This window comes from Hemitrygon akajei, unplaced genomic scaffold (assembly GCF_048418815.1).
Source record: "Hemitrygon akajei unplaced genomic scaffold, sHemAka1.3 Scf000041, whole genome shotgun sequence".
NCBI classification, from domain to species: domain Eukaryota; kingdom Metazoa; phylum Chordata; class Chondrichthyes; order Myliobatiformes; family Dasyatidae; genus Hemitrygon; species Hemitrygon akajei.
The window spans coordinates 512,138-528,772 of record NW_027331927.1 but is presented as its reverse complement, the minus strand read 5'-3'; the positions used below and the strand labels follow the sequence as shown (position 1 = coordinate 528,772).

General features: G+C 45.5%; 1 protein-coding gene and 1 pseudogene across 1 annotated transcript in view; one reads left to right on the top strand and one right to left on the bottom strand.

The window, feature by feature from the left end:
• Positions 1–16,635, bottom strand: part of LOC140720313 (NACHT, LRR and PYD domains-containing protein 3-like) — a 343,837-nt gene that overhangs the window by 74,995 nt on the left and 252,207 nt on the right. The window lies entirely within an intron of this gene.
• LOC140720305 (uncharacterized) lies at positions 11,969–15,311 on the top strand (annotated as a pseudogene).

The window sequence follows — 16,635 nt, the reverse complement described above, 5'->3', positions numbered from 1 at the left end:
TTTTGAGTTAGTTCTTACTGAGTTAAGTATTGTATGTAATTAGTTTTTGCTACAACAAGTGTATGGGACATTGGAAAAAAGGTTGAATTTCCCCATGGGGATGAATAAAGTATCTATCTATCTATCTATCTAATGAGTAGCTGGAGTCTCTGCCTGGGGGGGGGGAGTCGCCAATCCTGACACGTGATCCCGTTTGCCCCTCCCATTTAACCGCAGATGGGCAGCATCTGGCGTCTGTTTCCGAGGCCCCGCCTCCCGATGATGTAATAATCTCTTCGCGCATGTTCACAGTCTCCGGGTGGACGGTGTTTTCCTCTCCGCTCAGAGCTGAAGTGGGTCGGCTGTGTGTTCAGGAAAGACTTTCGTCTCTTCCGTCGGGATCACTGTCTGCGGGCCGAGGATATCACTTTCCCATCGGTGAGTATTGAGACCGATCCCGAGCGGGGAGATCCGATGTTGACCGTGAGCTCCGAACTGTGGGCCAGGAATTCATTTGTTTCCCAACTATCTGGGCTCGTCAGAAATGTGTCGACTTCACTTAATCTGCATTGAACGATCCAAACCAGGAGCCCAGGCTGTCTGTTTCCACAGAATTGAAATGGAAGTCCCGCCGTCAGGTCACGTGAGGCTGTGTGCCGCAGATTTGCCCCGCCCTCCGCTTTGTGACGCAGGATCACGTGGTGTGATTTTGGCCGCTGAGTCCCATTAACTTCCCCGAACTCGCCTCGTTTACTGAGGCTTCTCGCATTTGGCCTGGAGCTTTATGGCTGTTGTGTCTTCTCCCGGACTGGGGTGGGTGAGAAAGGAGAACGTCCCAGGTTGTGGGGATCTTTGGTTTCACTGCCTGCTTTACCGAGGGACTGGGAAGTCTAGGGGGAGAATGGTTCGAGCCTCAGCTCCCCGCAGTAGAGCTGAGCCATACATTACTCCTGCACGTTCATAGCCCAGCGAGGGCGGTCGGTCCAGTATAGACAAGACAAGATCTGTATCCTAGGATCTGTAATACAAATTTCCTGAAATGGTCCTGTTTTCACCTGGAAATGGAGTGATAGTATAACAGTAAAGGAAGCACAACTTTTCCCTGTAAATTATCCTGGAACCGATTTGTCTGTTATTCCTGGAAATGTGTACAGTGCAGTCGTTGCTAATGAGGTTCACATGAATAATCTCAGGAATGATCGGATTTATATATGAGGAGCATTTGATGGTTCTGGACCTGTGCTCAATGGAGGTCAGAGGGGCGGTGGGGGTGGTGGAGGGATGTATGGTTAAGTAAACCTACCGAATGCTGAAAAGCCTGGATACAGTGGACATGGAGAGGATGTTTCCATTAGACAGAGAGTCTGTGATCTGAGAGCACCGTCTCAGAATAAAGATGCTTTCCTTTAAAACTGAGATGAGAAAAAATTTTTGGCCACAAGATGTCTGATCTGTGGAATTTGTTGCCGCAGAATTTGTTTGAGGCTGCCATTTGGGTATATTTGTGAAGATTAATATACTGATGATTGCTGAGTAGTTTCAGGGTTACAGGAGGAAGGCAGGAATATGGTGTTGGAATAAAAATTGGCCATGATTGAATGGCTGAGTGGTGGAGCAGACCAGATGGATTGAATCACCTAATTCTGTTCCTGTGTCTTGTGTCTTACCATGACTGAATGATGGCTCCTTCTTATCCCGTATTGTTTTGTGATGTGTGAGGGACAATTAAAGATTGTTCACTGACATCATTATATTTGCCAACGTTTAAATTTCAGTGAGTTTTGTTCCTAGTAACATTCAGCAGATACGTTTGGTCCTCCTTTTCATTGTTAACGTGCTTCATTATCTTTCATGTTTAAGTTAGACCTGCAGAGAGAGATTTATTGGAAGAAAAACCACGACTGAAGACGAGGGAACAACAACAAGTGAACCAGCCCGAGGATTGAGAGCATCAACTGGAGAGAACCCATCTGACTTGGAGATTCCAGTGATTCAGTCAGGAGAAAGTTTGGTGAGTCTCATTTACTCAAACACTGGTCCTTTAGACATTACGTACCTGTACAAAGGAAGGTAGGAAATAGTTGGGAGTGAGACTGAATGTGCCCAGAAGAACCAGTTATGCCAGTACCAGTCAGACTCAGTTATGAAGAACCCCCCCCCCCCCCCAATTTTCCCTTTAAACTTTTCACCCTTCACCCTTAACCCATGTCCTCTGGTTTTTTTTCTCCCCTAGCCTCAGTGGAAAAAGCCTGCTTGCATTCACTCTATCTATACCCATCATAATTTTATACATCTCTATCAAATCACCCCTCATTCTCCTACGCTCCAGGGAATAAAGTCCTAAACTATTCAACCTTTCTCTGTAACTCAGTTTCTCAAGTCCTGGCAACATCCTTGTAAACCTTCTCTTGCACTCTTTCAACCTTAGTATTATCCTTCCTGTAATTCAGTGACCAAAACTGCACACAATACTCCAAATTTGGCCTCACTAATACCTTATACAACCTCACCATAACATTCCAACTCTTATAATCAATACTTTGATTTATAAAGGCCAATGAACCAAAATCTCTCTTTACTACCCTATCTACCTGTGATGCCACTTTTAGGGAATTTTGTATCAGTATTCTTAGATCCCTCTGTCCTAGTGCACACCTCAGCGCCCTGCCATTTACCTTGTATGTTCTACCTTGGTTTTTCCTTCCAAAGTGCAATACCTCACACATGTCTATATTAAACTACATCTGCCATTTTTCTAGCTGGTCCAGATCCCTCTGCAAGCTTTGAAAACCTTCCTCACTGTCCACTACACCTCCAATCTTTGTATCATCAGCAAATCTGCTGATCCAATTTACCAAATTATCATCCAGATCATTGATATAGATGACAAATAACCATGGACCCAGCACTGATCCCTGTGGCACACCACTAGTCACAGGCCTCCACTCAGAGTAGCAATCCTCCACTACCACTCTCTGACTTCTCCCATTCTCAATTCCCAATCAAATTTACTACCTCACCATGTATACCTAGTGACTGAATCTTCCTAACTAACCTCCCATGCGGGACCTTGTCAAAGGCCTTACTGAAGTCCACTACATCCACTGCCTTGCCTTCATCCACTTTCCTTGTAACCTCCTCGAAAATCTCTAATATATTTGTTAAACATAACCTACCATGCACAAAGCCGTGTTGACTCTCCCTAATAAGTCCCTGTCTGTCTAAACAATTGTCAATCCTATCTCTTAGTACTCCTTCCAATAATTTACCCATGACCAACATCAAACTTACCAGCCTATAATTTCCTGGATTACTTTTTGAGCCTTCTTTAAACAATGGAACAACATGAGCTATCCGCCAATCCTCTGGCACCTCACCCATAGATAACTACTTTTAAATATATCTGCCAGGGCCCCTGCAATTTCAACACTAGTCTCCTTCAAGGTCCGAGGGAATACCCTGTCAGGTCCTGGAGATTTATCTACTCGCCTCAAGGTCGCAAGCACCTCCTCCTCTTCTATCTGTATAGGTTCCATGACCTCAATACTTGTTTGCCTTATTTCCATTGACTCCATGCCAGTTTCCTTAGTAAATTCAGACAGAAAAAAACCATTTAACATCTCCCCAATTTCTTTTGGTTCCATACATAGCCCACCACTCTGATCTTCAAGAGGACCAATTTTATCCCTTAACTATCCTTTTGCTATTACTATACCTGTGGAAGCTCTTACTATCCTTCACCTTGACTGCCAACACTACCTCATGTCTTCTTTCAGCCCTCCTGATTTCTTCCTTAAGTATTTGTTTGCACTTTTTATACTACTCAAGTACCTTCTTTGCTCCCTGTTTCTTACACATGTCATACATCTCTCTCTTCTTTATCAGAGTTCCAATATCCCTCAAGAACCAAGGTTCCTTATTCTTATTCACTTTGCCTTTAATCCTGAGACTTTGTCCCCAGGGTGTCCTCATGGGCCGTCCAGAAATGATTTCAGCTGGTGACAACCCTGTTTTCCCCTGTGGGGTAACCCTCATGTGGAATCGGGCTAATGGTCGGACCTTCAACCAAGTGAGTCCAGTCTCCACTGTTAGTCTGGCCAGTTTACTCTTCAGAGTGCCATTGGCTCTTTCCACTCTGCCAGCAGCCCGTGGGTGGTATACACAGTGGAATTGTTGCTTGATAGCTAGTTTGTTACATACCCCTTCGTTTGCTTTCACCATAAAGTGTGGGCCATTGTTGAACTCAGCATCTCCGGCTTGTACCTGGGAATTATTTCCCGTAATAATACCTTCACAACAGTCACAGCAGTATTAATGGTAGTTGGAATAGCTTCAATCCATCTACTAAACACATCTATAATAACTAAGCAGTATCTATAGCAATGTGCTCTAGGCAATTCAATAAAATCAAATTGTAGACACGAGAAAGATCCACCTGGCAGGGTAGTCGTACCCGGTGTGCAGGGTACAGGTTACCAACCATTCCCTCCTTTCCCAGGTGTGTACAATTATGTATATAATCGACCAGTATTGGTAAAAACTGTGTAGGAACACAAACCTGTCCCGCTAGGTGATCCAAAAACCCAGGTCGGGGTCTTTCTGGCACCCCATCTGGGACCACAGTTTTCACTCCTCCTCAGAGGCGTCCCCCTGAGAAGAACAAAACTCGAGGTAGCTGTAGAGCGGTGAGTAAGTTGTTTACAAAGGTGGCATTACTAATGGGGTGGCCAGAGGAAGTCAGGAATCCCCACGTTTCCAGAGAGCCCCGTAGTCATGTACAATTCCAAACGCATAACGGGAGTCTGTGTAAACGTTCCCACTTCTGTCTGTTGCTGGGATACAGGCACGAGTCAGAGCAAACAGCTCAGCCTTCGGGGTGGAGACAGCTGCTTCAAAAGAGGCCTGTTCAATTTCTGTCCGTCACTATCGCATTGTTTCCTTGCTGGATCCACAAAAGAGCTTCCATCCTCATAAAACGTTGCCTCAGGCTAGAGGGGGTATTGCAGAATGGATGGGAGAGTCTGTCCTTCTTTCACAGTGATCCGGACGGGCTAGAGGGAGTATTGCAGAATGGATGGGAGAGTCTGTCCTTCTTTCACAGTGATCCGGACGGGCTAGAGGGGGTATTGCAGAATGGATGGGAGAGTCTGTCCTTCTTTCACAGTGATCCGGACAGGCTAGAGGGGGTATTGCAGAATGGATGGGAGAGTCTGTCCTTCTTTCACAGTGATCCGGATGGGCTAGAGGGGGTATTGCAGAATGGATGGGAGAGTCTGTCCTTCTTTCACAGTGATCTGGATGGGCTAGAGGGGTTATTGCAGAATGGATGGGAGAGTCTGTCCTTCTTTCACTGTGATCCGGACAGGCTAGAGGGGGTATTGCAGAATGGATGCGAGAGTCTGTCCTTCTTTCACTGTGATCCGGACGGGCTAGAGGGGGTATTGCAGAATGGATGGGAGAGTCTGTCCTTCTTTCACAGTGATCTGGATGGGCTAGAGGGGTTATTGCAGAATGGATGGGAGAGTCTGTCCTTCTTTCACAGTGATCCGGATGGGCTAGAGAGGGTATTGCAGAATGGATGGGAGAGTCTGTCCTTCTTTCACTGTGATCCGGACAGGCTAGAGGGGGTATTGCAGAATGGATGGGAGAGTCTGTCCTTCTTTCACAGTGATCCGGACGGGCTAGAGGGGGTATTGCAGAATGGATGGGAGAGTCTGTCCTTCTTTCACAGTGATCCGGACGGGCTAGAGGGGGTATTGCAGAATGGATGGGAGAGTCTGTCCTTCTTTCACAGTGATCCGGACGGGCTAGAGGGGGTATTGCAGAATGGATGGGAGAGTCTGTCCTTCTTTCACTGTGATCCAGAGAGGAGTGCTGACTTCATGGACTGAAATTGCCCAGAGATGGGGTAAACGTCTTGGGTTCAGTCACTATTAAAAGAATGTCTTACCAGATGTCCCGTCTTCACCTTAGACTCCTTCCAGTATCGGAGTTGGCCCGCTTGCCAGTCTCCCTCGGTGCTGGAGGCCTGTTTTGTCAGGTTGTGGGCAAGGAGCCCTAGGCTCTTTGACTTGAACCCAGGGCAAACCCTGACCCTAACCCTATTGGGAAACACCAGTACTGTCTGTCGCCAAAAGAAATCTGGAACTTCAGCCAGTAATGCAATGCCATCTCCTCCTTTAACCTCTCCAATCACCATGACTGGGAATTTCTGTCACTCGAGGGGTGCATAATATTAGCTTTCCTCAGTTGAGCACCATGTAGGGTCATAACACAGAGTCACATGAGAGCTGGCCACTGGCAGAAGGGGTTCAAATGTACTGGAGTCCAGATAAAGTGCCCACCACTGGGTGGTCAGAGGAAGCTATCAGTTGTTCGCAGTTCCAGCGTGATATCCTTGTCCGTGCATAGAATCTCGACTTCCAACGGACAGAGCAAGTCTCTCCCTACGAGATTACACCCCCGTCTGGTGGTGACTGTAAATGAAACCTCACACTGGTTCCCCTGGAATTCCACCTGCAATGGCTGGGTACGTGAATACATACGTTCCGTGCCTTCGAAACCAGACAGAGTGATTGTAGCGTCTGATAGCTGGAATTCCTTTTCCGATACTATTTCCTGATCAAGAGTGGTTGTGATTGCCCCCACATCAGTCATAAACGGAATTGAAATTCCAGCAACTGTCAATATTACATTGGGCTCTTCCTGAGGGATGGGACTCATGGTTGGAAGCATCTTTGCTTGTCAATTTCTAAACGGGTTGTTGTCCCCACCCGTCCCTTGGTAGGTTTTTGTTCCCATTTCTGATCCCCAGATATAGCCTGTTTGCATCCTTCTTCTTGCTGAACATGTTCACTTTAAATATTAGTTCCTTTCGGTGTTGATCAGGAATCAAAAATCAGGTTCTAATAATATGTCAAAGCTCATCACATTCGATTTCGGTCATTGTCAGGCCAATCCATATTATCTGTTTTAATCATGTTGGCTTAGTTGGTAAGCATTGGAGCAGTAGGGCATTAAACTCGGGGACAGATTCCCATTATTAAAAGGCTTGGTCTCCTGCGAAAGTGCAGTAGCAGGCCACAATCGCTCCCAATAGTCTGGTCCCGATTTCCCAGGCTTAGGTTTGCATTCAAGTACTTTAGTGATGTTTACAGGTTGCTGGAGAGCCCTTTCCAAGGCTTGAATAATCTGGTCAGTCTGTTCATTCCCATTATGGTTTCCCGCCTGTAACTCATGATAGGTTTGGTCTCTCAAATCTGCCTTCCATTTCCGCCCCTCTACAGCTGAGAGAATCATGCAGCAGAGACCGAATAAATCTTGTGGGGTTGCATTAAACGTTTGTGTAGTACTGCGGACACACTGAGCAAACTGTGCTGGTTTTTATTTTCTATCTGGGGCCTGATTCATGATCATTATCATTTCTTGAGGCTTCCAGGGTGCATATACAGGAATCACTAGGGCTGTCCCTCCTCCTGCTCGTGGATTGGGCAGCATTTGGGTGGGCAGTTGTCTTTGTGGAGTCACTAACTCTGGGGATTTATTGGATTCTTCCCTCCCTGTCTTGGAATAATCCTGGGTATTCCCTTTCTGGATCTCAGGATGTAGTGACATCCCTTCCCTATGCCGCTGTTTTACCTGAGTGGCCACCGTATCTGGGTACTGGGAGGATTGGGGTTCGGGAGCACTGGGTGCACTTGGCCCCTGGTAAGGTAGGAGAGGTACGGTGAGTGCCCACTCCTCATCACGGTCACTGTCCTCAAACAGGGTCGATATGACAGACATGGGTTTGGGATCCCTTGTGTCCCCATCAGTTCGAACTTCAGACTGATATTCCTGCCCTTCTCTCCTATCTGGGCCGACCTTGGTTTGCTTACGTTGTTTTTCCTGCTCTCGTTTTTTAGTGCCCATCCACCCATTCACGCTCCGCTTTTAGTGGCTCCCAACCTTGGCGTTCCTTCTGCAGTAAAGACCTCTATCCCTTTCTCACATGTATTATTCCTCCAACTTGCTGATAATATACTGTTCCACTTTACATCTTCATTCAGCCCATCTGCTCAGCACTCCCTATATTGGGATCGTGTTTGTGACTCCAAATGTTGAAGTTGAATAAAACTCGGGAGACCAGCTTCTTATCGTCACCACAGTTCATTTTCCAGCAGGAGTTTGAGACCCAGTTGTCAAAGGGAAGGCACGTAAGCACTGCCACCTTCTGACAAGTGGACTGATTTAGTCAGGTTACAGCCATATATTTATACATAGTAAGCCCCATACATTCCTATTGCAAGATGTTATTTGAACTGGTACGCCCACTAAGTCTGTTGGCTCCAAACTTAATTAAATAAGAGAGTTTGCTGACTGAAGGTTTTAATTACAGATGGATATACTATCCAGTCCTTATCAGTTATTCCCTTTGCAAGGCCCTGACTTAATTACAAACAGATGTTTATTCCTGTCCTTATCAGAGAGTCCTCCTCCCTTTACTCAAAAGAGGGTACAATGTATAATGTTATCAACTAATGAGGGTACAGTGTATATTATCATCGCTCAGTATGTCACTCTGCAAGCCACAGAGAACTGATAATGAGCCTGTCTTAGCTAACCACTGAAGACAGTGTTTACTTTGGTTCAAATATTCCTATTCAATCCCAATTATTCTTTTAGCCAGAGGTTACATAGGTTCAAAATGATTTTATTTAATATATCCTTAATTCATCAGGAGGGTTCGGGGGAAATGTTTTTGTCTAATCTAGAAACTGGTGTCACCTGTGTGTATTGTGGCGATGCAAAAGTTGCTGTAGAACTTACAAGTGGGAAGAAGTGGAGTGATATTTGGAAATCTGACTTTTTAAAGTGTAATTTAGCAAGTAAACCACATATGCACAATGTGCAAAAGCTCTGGTAAGAAAGTCCTTCATTACCTGTTACAGTCCTGCTACATAGTTTGTGTGAGAAAGCAGATGAACTCCATCAAACCCAGAGGAGATCATAGTTCTTATCAACAGTGATTTCCTAGCTCTTAAAATGAATACCTCACTATATAAAAATCACTGTGCACATGTTGTCACTGGGTAAAAATATGCACAGTACATGATTTATGTGCACACTGGTCATTAGAAATTAGAGGGGGTATTGGAGGGAAGGTGCAGAGACCTTCAGTGGCCCTGATGCCCTCACCTACAAGATGTGCATCCAGCTGCAGCTTGTAGCCCTGCACTTGAAGGAGCTCGGACTTGAAATTGTTGAATTCTGGATCAGCTGGGAGTCAGAGGGGGTGATAGATGTGACATGAAGAGAGGTGAGTTACACCCAAGGTGCAGAACGCAGGAAACTGGGTGACAGGCAGGTGAATGAGGTTAAACAGCCATCGAAGAGTAATCTTGCGGACATCACACACATCAGCAGGTGGACCACTTTAGAAACTTTTGGGGGGATTACCTGGCAGTGGAAAGTCAAATAAGTGTTAGGGGATTCATTAGTTATGAGAATGGAACAAGGAGGGGACTAATATCCTAGTATTAAGGCTTGCTGGAGCTAGTGTGGTGAGAGGGTGAAGTGGTTAAAATAAGTTGTAGGGGGAATGGGAGCCAGAGTGACTGAACGGATAGTGGAGAGGGTAAATTGAGTCAAATTGAATTGACTTTATTACATACATACTTCATACACATGAGGAGTAAAAGTCTTTACGTTACTCTCCATCTAAATGTGCAATGTGTAATTTATAGTAATTTATAATATATTGTTTATACATAGAACAGTCAATATAACATCAACATGCAATTATATCAGCATGAATTAAGCAGTCTGATGGCCTGGTGGAAGATGATGTCCTGGAGCCTGTTGGTCCTTTTGCTGTGGTACCGTTTCCTGGATGATGGCAGTAGGAACAGTTTGTGGTTGTGGTGAATTGGGTCCCCAATATCCTTTGGGCCCTCTTTACACATCTGTCTCTGTAAATCTCCTGAATAGTGAGAAGTTCACATCTACAGATGCACTGGGCTGTCTGCACCACTCTCTGCAGGGTCCTGCGATTGAGGGAAGTACAGTTCCCATACCAGGCAGTGCTGCACCCAGTCAGCATGCTCTCTATTGTCTCTCTGTAGAAAGTTCTTAGGATTTGGGGCCCACAACAAGCAACTTCAACCATCTGAGGTGAAAGAGGTGCTGCTGTGCTCTTTTCGCAACACAGCCAGTACGTACAGAGCATTTGAGATCCTTGGTGATGTTTATGCTGAGGATCTTAAAGCTGTTCACCCTCTCAACCCCAGATCCATTGATGTCAATAGGGGTTCGCCTGTCTCCATTCCTCCTGTAGTACACAATCAGCTCCTTTGTTTTTGTGACAATGAGGGAGAGTTTGTTTTCTTGACACCAGTCAGATGTTGTTCAGACCTCAGATATCGATCACTCCTACCTTTTCCTTTCCAAACAAGTTTGGCCAGCTTCTCTGTCACAGAAACATGGAGGAGTTCAGTACGGAAACAGGCTATTTGGCCCATCTAGTCAATGCTAAAAAAAACATTTAAGGTATCTATTGCAACTACCTGACTGTGACCATCGTCCTCCATACCCCTACCATCCAGGCTCCCATCCAAACTTCTTTCAAATGGTGAAACTGAGCTCACATGAACCCCTTGTGCTGGCATCTCATTCCACACTCTCACAACCATTTCAGTGAAGAGCTTTTCCAAATATTCCCATTAAATTTTCACCTTCCCCACTTACCTATGACCTCTGGTTTTCATCCCACCCAACCTCAGTGGAAAAAGCTGCTTGCATTTGCCCTATCTATACCCTCATAATTTTGTATACTTCTGACAAATCCTCTAAGCAATGTATAGTTTCATTCTTTATGTTTAGAGCCTTTTTTAGGTGTATAAGATGATGAGGGGCATTGAGCGTGTGGATAGCCAGAGGATTTTTCCCAGGACTGAAATGGCTAACACGAGGGGGCATAGTTTTAAGGTGCTTGGAAATAGATACCAAGGGGATGCCAGGGGTAAGTTTTCTACACAGAGAGTGGTGGGTGTGTGGAATGAACTGCAGGCTATTTGTGTGAGTGTGTTTTAGTTACTGTGGGGCCAGAAAGCCATGCAGCTCAGCAGGAACTTTATACTTTATACTTTATTGTCTCCAAACAATTGATACTATAGCGTACAAGCATCACAGTGATATTTGATTCTGCGCTTCCCGCTCCCTGAAGTACAAATCGAAGTAAATATAACAAAAAATTAAATTATAAATCATAATTAGAAAATGGAAAAGGGAAAGTAAGGTAGTGCAAGTCAGGTCCAGATATTTGGTAGGTACGGCTCAGATCTGGGTCAGGATCTATTCAGCAGTCTTATCACAGTTGGAAAGAAGCTGTTCCCAAATCTGGCCGTATTAATCTTCATGCTCCTTAACCTCGGGGAGGGAAGTGGGACAAAAAGTGGGTTGGCTGGGTGGGTCGTGTCCTTGATTATCCTGGCAGCACTGCTCCAACAGCGTGTGGTGTAAGGTGAGTCCAAGGATGGAAGATTGGTTTGTGTGATCATGGAATAATATGGAGCATGGAATAATACCAATAGAGAGAGTGAAACTGAGCCAGGTGACACATTGGAGATGGCAGAAATGCCCCATTCTTATAGAGACAGGAAGGACATCAGGGATTTTAACGGTCGTTCCAAATACCAGCACTGTGCCCAGTTAGAAGATGATTTCTCTCTGCAACTTGTGGTGAACTTCACTGTAATAGTGTGATGTCAGATTACACCTTGACAACTCAAGTGATCTCATCTGAAATGTTGTCTTTCACCCATTGATGGAATTTGTAAATCTTTTTACAGGTTACAAACAACAAGGAATTTGTCTACGGGAATCTCGAACACAACACGCCAGTTTTGCTGTCTCTGTCCAGATATTTAAGAAGTGGAGTAAGGGATTCACTCGATCATCCTTCCTGCTCAGACTGTCGAGAGGGATTCACGCTATCAACTGACCCACTGGCATGCCCGTCACTTTACACAGGCGGGACCTGATCATCTGCTCAGACAGTGGAAATGCATTCAGTCAATCATTTCAACTGAAAGGACATCAGCCAGTTCACACTGGGACAAGGCCATTCAACTGTTCTGTGCGTGAGAAGGCATTCAGTCGGTCTTCCCACATGTGGACACACCAGTCAGTACACACTGGGCAGAGGCTGGTCATCTGCGGAATTTGTGGGGAAGGATTCTCTCAGTCATCTGACCAAATGGCTCACCAGTGAGTTCACACCGGGGAGCGGCCGTTCACCTGCTCGGACTGTGGGAAGGGATTCACTTTGTCATCTTATCTGAAGGTACATCAGCAAGTTCACACTGGAGAGAGGCTATACACTTGCTCAGACTGTGGGAAGGGATTCACTTGGTCATCTGACCTACTGGTACACAAGTCAGTTCACACTGGGGAGAAGCTGTTCACCTGCTTAGACTGCGGGAAAGGATTCACTTCCTCAACTAAACTGGAGGAACATCAGCGAGTTCACACTGGCGAGAGGCCATTTACCTGTTCAGACTGTGGGAAGGGATTCACTTGCTCGTCTAAACTGATGGTACATCAGCGAGTTCACACTGGCGAGAGGCCGTTCACCTGCTCACACTGCGGGAAGCGATTCACTCAGTCATCCCACCTACAAGCACACCAGTCAGTTCACACTGGGGAGAGGCCATTCACCTGCTCGGAGTGTGGGATGCAATTCACTTGCTCATCTAAACTGAAGGTACATCAGCGAGTTCACACTGGGGAGAAGTCATTCACCTGTTCAGAATGTGGAAAGGGATTCACTCGGTCATCCACCCTATAGAGACACAACTCAGTTCACACTGGGGAGAGGCCGTTCACCTGCTCAGACTGTGGGAAAGGATTCACTCTGTCATCTGAACTGCTGGTACATAAGTCAGTTCACACTGGGGAGTGGCCATTCACCTGCTCAGACTGTGGGAAGGGATTCATTTCGTCATCTAATCTAATGGCACACCAGCGAGTTCACACCGGGGAGCGGCCATTTACCTGCTTGGACTGTGGGAATGCATTCACTTCGTCATCTTATCTGAAGGTACATCAGAGAGTTCACACTGGAGAGAGGCCATACACCTGCTCTGACTGTGGGAAGGGATTCACTTGCTCATATAAACTGAAGGTACATCAGCGAGTTCACACTGGAGAGATGCCATACACCTGCTCGGACTGTGGGAAGGGATTCACTTGCTCATATAAACTGAAGATACATCAGGGAGTTCACACTGGGGAGTGGCCATTCACCTGCTCAGATTGTGGGAAGGGATTCATTCAGTCATCCCATCTACAAGCACACCAGTCAGTTCACACTGGAGAGAGGCCGCACACCTGCTTGGAGTGTGGGATGCAATTCACTTACTCATCTAAACTGAAGGTACATCAGCGAGTTCACACTGGGGAGAGGCCATTCACCTGCTCAGAATGTGGGAAGGGATTCACTCGGTCATGCATCCTACAGAGACACAAGTCAGTACACACTGGGGAGAGGCCATTCACCTGCTCAGACTGTGGGAAAGGATTCACTCTGTCATCTGAACTGCTGGTACATAAGTATGTTCACACTGGGGAGAGGCCGTTCACCTGCTCAGACTGTGGGAAGGGATTCACTCGGTCATCTGACCTACTGGTACACAAGTCAGTTCACACTGGGGAGAAGCTGTTCACCTGCTTAGACTGTGGGAAAGGATTCACTTCCTCATCTAAACTGAAGGTACATCAGCGAGTTCACACTGGGGAGAGGCCGTTCACCTGCTCAGAATGTGGGAAGGGATTCACTCGGTCATCCACCCTAAAGAGACACAAGTCAGTACACACTGGGGAGAGGCGTTCACCTGCTCAGACTGTGGGAAGGGATTTACTCGGTCATTCAGACTGAAGGTACATCAGCGAGTTCACACTGGGGAGCGGCCGTTCACCTGCTCACACTGCGGAAGGGATTTACTCAGTCATCCCACCTACAAGCACACCAGTCAGGTCACACTGGGGAGAGGCCATTCACCTGCTCAGACTGTGGAAAGGGATTCGGTCAACCATGGTACCTACTGATACACAAGTCAGTTCACACTGGGGAGAAGCTGTTCACATGCTTAGACTCGGGGAAGGGATTCACTTGCTCATCTAAACTGAAGGTACATCAGAGAGTTCACACTGGAGAGAGGCTGTTCACCTGCTCACACTGCGGAAAGGGATTCACTTGCTCATCTAAACTGAAGGTACATCAACGAGTTCACACTGGGTAGAGGCCATTCACCTGCTGTGTGTGAACGTGTGAATGGATTTACTCAGTCATCTAAACTTATTTCACTTTTGCATCGGCTAGCTGCTTAATATAGGATTGATAGCCCCCCAGCCTGGCCAAACTTAAGAAATCTCGTTTGGGTGGATGCTGTGCAATGCAAATCAGCACCCCAAAATAACAAACGGTACACAATATGTGATTAAATGACTGAGATGCATAATTCTTACTTTGACTATAGAGTTAGTGAAGAAAACAAAAAAAAGAAAAGGGTCCCACTCTCTCCATTCACGTCTTCTCATCTCTCCCCAGCAAAAGACCACAAAATCTCTCTTCCAGACTCACAAGAAAGAATATTTCTCTCATTGGATAGCCCCACACTCCAAAACCCTGTTATCTCTAGTCGTAACCTAAACATTGCTGCTACGGAGAAACCATTACCTCAGCAGTGAAACATTACGGAGAGGCCATTACATGAGCAGTGAAACCTTACAGCACGTTACACTTGTTAATCACTACAGGGTTCACACTGGGGAGAAAGTTTCAATAAGCTGCATGCTGGATATTTGTCCATCACCGTTGCTGAATGCAATTTCGAGAGTGACTGTCGGTGCTGAACTCTGCAATTATTGCTGCTGCTCACCACACCCAGTTCTGCACCCTGGTCACTGGGCATGGGAGGAGTTTCTTCTGCTGCACATTCACCTTTAATGGGAATGGAGTTTAATATTCTGGATCTGAGACAAATAAATCAGTTCTGTTTTAAACTCTGTCTCAGGTACTTGGTGAATTTATAACACATAGTGTACAGTAGAGAGTCAACTCAGGCCGGCTGGACCTGGCCAGTGATTCTGTTCCAGGTCAGTCCTTTTCAATCCTTCCCTGTTGTTCATCTCCTGTTCCCCCTGTGGTGATGGGTTCCAAACAAGTCACCACTCTGTGGGTGAACAGGTTTCCCTTGAATTCTCTGCAGACGGAGCAGGGTCAGAAACCCGAGGGGGGTCTGCACAGGGTAGAGTTTGGGGCTCTGGATGATGGTCGATGTAAGAATGTATGATGAGGAGAAGGGAACCAGCAGCGGGGCGTGGCAACGAGTGACAGAGCAGCAACGTTTGGAAGCTGATTGGCAGAGAAAATCTTTTGGTTGTCAGACTGATGACACAAACTATACCCGTGGTGACATCTGTGTGTTGGGTATGGTTTCAGCTATCGAGGGAGTTGTTCCTGCTTGTTTATCCTGTAATATGCTATCCAGATGGTTATTATGGATTGTCCTATCTGAAATAATGTATTATAATTTGTAAGATTTTGACTCTAAAACTGGATCAGGCTTGAACTTACGGTGCCTGTATGAAGTGATGGTGGGCAATCATGAGTCAGTATTTTAAAGCAAGAATTTAGTGAATGATATTGTATCTTTATAAATAATCAGATTGAGTTAAATTCCTGCAGAATCCGGGAATGTGTTGGACTGTGTCTGGTTTCTCTTGGCATTTTCTGCACTTACTGCCTTGTTTGTTTGTATCTCATGTTTTTTTCCCCCTTTTGTTAACCACTTTGTCCTGTATTTCTGCAAGGAACTCCTCTGTTTCTGGGAAGAGGTCTCCAACTCTCAGTCAGGTGCTCGATGCTTCTTTGTGACCATCTCATCTGCTCAGATCGTTGGGATGTCTCCCATGGAGGGTCATACTCATTCCACTGGTTAATGTTTTCTTCCAGAGTGATGATTCATTTTTCTGAGTTGGCCTCTCATGTACGTGTTCTGGTCTGTATTTCTTATCACTATTGCATATACACACATGGAGTGCTGAATCCTGTTCAGTTTTGATGAAAATATATACTTAGAAGTTTTATCTGACTGTTGTGTGTTTTTTTTCATGTTTGTTATTCCACTTCCTCCTTCTGTCCAAGGTCGTGTTTCAGTGTCGACTTTTCTAAAGTTTTCTAAATTTTTGAGAATGTGTTGGATTGTGTCTGGTTCTTCTTGGCATTTTCTGCACTTAAAGCCTTGTTTATTTGTATTTCATGTATTTTTGATTTTTTTTTCTTTTGTTAACCACCTTGTCCCATACTTCTGCAGGGAACCCCTCTGTTTCTGGGAAGAGGTGTCCAACTGTCAGACAGGTCCTCAATGCTTCTTTGTCCCCATCTCATCTGCTCAGATCATTGCGATGCCATACTCATCCCACTGGTTAATGTTTTCTTCCAGAGTGTTGATTCATTTTACTGAGTTGGCCTCTCATTTAATTTTTCTGATCTGTATTTCTTTTCACAATTACATGGAGTGCTGAATCCGGTAAATTTTTCTTGAAAATATAGAAGTTTTATCTGACTGTTGTGTGATCTTTCCTCAAGTGTGTTATTCCTCTTCCTCCTTCTGT